Source organism: Littorina saxatilis, linkage group LG2 (assembly GCF_037325665.1).
Source record: "Littorina saxatilis isolate snail1 linkage group LG2, US_GU_Lsax_2.0, whole genome shotgun sequence".
Taxonomy (NCBI): Eukaryota; Metazoa; Mollusca; class Gastropoda; order Littorinimorpha; family Littorinidae; genus Littorina; species Littorina saxatilis.
This window is the reverse complement of record NC_090246.1, coordinates 90,342,832-90,345,990: the sequence shown is the minus strand read 5'-3', so window position 1 is coordinate 90,345,990 and position 3,159 is coordinate 90,342,832. Positions and strand designations below refer to the sequence as shown.

The 3,159-nt window shown below is 37.3% G+C and overlaps 1 protein-coding gene across 4 annotated transcripts in view; it reads right to left on the bottom strand.

Annotated features, from left to right (window-relative positions):
* Window positions 1-2,593: 2,593 nt before the first annotated feature.
* Window positions 2,594-3,159, bottom strand: part of LOC138960119 (uncharacterized) — a 34,207-nt gene continuing 33,641 nt past the window's right edge. For all 4 annotated transcript variants that reach the window (XM_070331871.1, XM_070331870.1, XM_070331873.1 and 1 more), the window contains one exon: window positions 2,594-3,159. This exon is cut by the window's right edge and continues 515 nt beyond it. The gene's annotated coding sequence lies outside the window, so the exon portion shown is untranslated.

Sequence of the window (3,159 nt, the reverse complement as noted above, 5' to 3'; positions counted from 1 at the left end):
AAACTTAAGCATTTTTAAATCTCGAAAAAGCCTCAAACGCAACCATACACATGTGAACTTACAGTATATTTTTTCTAAAAGAAACTCAGTCATTTTCCCCTTTTCATTGAGGATTGCGTAAGTGTAATCTTTGTAGTAGAACACGTTTACGTTCATGTACGTGTACATACAAAGGTTATATGAATAGATTACCACAACATCTAACCAAGGAAGTTTGTTTTGTTCTGTCCGTGAATGCTGATACAAAATAAAAGCATTATTGAGTATTGTAAAGAGTGGTGGAAGAAAAATGAGGGAAGCTCTAAACTCAAGTTTGTATTGTGACATTATCTTAAATTCAACATAATATCGTACACCATTGAATAATTCATGTAGTGGTTATGAAATAAAAATTTTAACTGATGATAATTATTTTTAAGACCGAAATCCTCTAGCTCTTTCTTGAACTTTTTTTCCCCATGAAAAAACAGTTACATGTACTTTACATGGGTGTTACTGGGAAAAATCAAAAAACCTGAAAGGCAGGGGTCCAAAATGCTCAAGTTTGAAAGAAAGTTTCTGGACACCGACGAAACCAAATCATAATAAGCAAGATGGCGGCAAATCCAAGGGAGCGAACCGAGAAAGCACGCGAACCGGTGTCAAAAGTTGGATCGGAACCGCTGCTCGTTATTTCAACTTAGCGAAACAAAGCTTTTTTTTTTTTTTTTTTTTTGAAAACCCGGAAAACCGGAATTTCCGGCTTCAGATTTTTTCAAAAACCGGAAATCCGGCAAAAGCCGGAAGAATAACACCCATGACTTTACATAAATTTCATTAAAAAAAAAGAAAAGTACACCCGCCAACCAACCCTTGTGAAGCCTCAAGTGCAACTTGGATTTTTGTTACATTTTTTTCTTTGCTTCTTTACAGTGTATTACATTTGTCTAATTATTTCTTTCCAGAAGAAAGAAGGAAATAAATAATGAGAACTGAAGTGTTTACAAGAATGAGACACATACTTAAAAGACACAGGATTCTCACATGAAATGTCAACTGAGACATAATCGCACAGTCTGTTACAGATAAATATACAAAAAGAGGACGTACTGTTCACATATCACAGTCTCATACATGTAGTTTATACAAGGAACAAAACAAAACAAACATTTTTTTTTTAAACAACCAAGGTGACCAAAACTGTCAGTGACACCAACAGATCACAAATGTTAAACTAACCTGAGCAAGGTTAAACGTGCACATGCAGTACTTGATTCACGAAAAAAAACCTACATCTACCTAAAATACAAATGGCATTCTTCAAATCTACAGCAATAAGTGAATGTACAATACTAGGCATATATGCACCGCTCTCTGTATAAAAAACGCTCGCGCTGGACCCGAGTACTCTTCAGACTGGCTCGCTCCCCCAGTATGAAAGTTTTTGTCTTGTGCACGTTTAAGACCAAGTGATTGCTCTGTGTGAATTACAGGCATTCACTTTGCTATATAACTACATTGCATGCGAGCCGAGGATGTGCGTGGTGACTGGCCTTTCTCTTTTATTTGATCACAGTGAAAAATATACTGCCGACCCTCTTCATAACTGGTCAACTGGTGGCCAACGAAGTTATTTTACTGTCCTGGCTCGCGGATTCTTGCATTTAACACGCCCCAGGTAGTTTTACCAAATTCTTTAATGTAAAGTGAAGGTAAAAGACTGAAACATATGTAAACAAATGAAACCATAAGAAAAAATACAAATTAATATGAAAAGAATCAAAACACAAAATCGCGACCTCTAAACCACCGCAGTCGCGACCGAGCAACCAACGCTTGGTAGAAAATGGGGTACACAAAAAATGAAATTATTCAAACACACAACGCCTGGCAAATCGTCTCGCATGCGATACGCATGCTTTTTACGACGCTATATAAATTCTCGTCACTGTGTGACGCGTTCGGCTGTTCTATCAGCTCAATGGCTGGCGTGTTGCCCCACCGGTGTGAATTCCTACCGCCGCCAAGTCGTTTTTGTGGTTTATTTCGCATTTAGGTCCCAGGTAACATTATGAAGTTTTAATACGATCAATCGGACCTATTATCAAGTTAGTGTATCAACTTTTGAACGAACTGCGCCCAGTAGTTTCCCAGCAATAAGCTGTTAAGTGGAGAAAGACACACACACAGACAGACACACGATTAAAGTCTGCTGAGCCCAAGTACTAGCGTACTCGGGGATAAATATAACTGTCAAGAAGTTCAGATGATTTGCGCCATCATTTCAACAACCAACTAAAGAATAGAAGTGCAAGTTGACAACATCAGCAACACTAAATGTGTCATCTCAGACTGCACTGACTTTTCTTAAGGATAAAAAAAAAGTTTTTTGGTCCATCAGACATTTTGAAGGATTTAACACAAAGCTTGTTGCGAACTAACCGTAGCTCAAGGAAAGATTTCTCTTTTGAGGTTTGGAATGCTTTCTTCGGAATTATCAAACTGTATCTGATCCTTCTATGGTAAACTGTTAACCCTTACTCCTGTACATCTTATACAGTGGAACCCCCCTTTTAAGGCCCCACCCCCCCCCTAATTTAAGACTTCCTCCTTTTTAAGACCCTCATTTCTAAGACTTACTGTTGATAGCTTCTGAAAATGTACCTCTATTTTAAGACTCCCTCCCTTTTAAGAACTGATTTTCTTGGATTTTTGAAAGTCGTATAAGGGAGGTTTCACAGTAGTGAGAACTATGTTGAACTATTTACAGTTGAAATTCCACGTGCCTGTGCTCGGTATTTCAGTCCAGAAAAATGTACATGACCCGATAAAGCTCAGGAGAGGAGCAGTGTACTTCGATATTAGACAGGCTTTACGCAATTTAGTAAAAACTAAGTCGACCTTCGAACGCCATATATCAGCCTGGTAATCGAAAACAAAACAAAAATGTAAATAAAATTAATTTAATACATATTCAATCATTAGGAAAAAAATATACAGACAGAGCAGATTTGTGACAGTTTTCCTGCAAAAGTTTCGCTGATACTTGTACTGAAATGGAAACAACTAGGCAGTCTGAAATGAAGAGGATTTGATTTGTGTACCATTATTTCTTATTAAAAAAAAAAAATTTAAACTCTCAAATTCACTGTTCATCATGATCAAGAGAGAAAAACACTG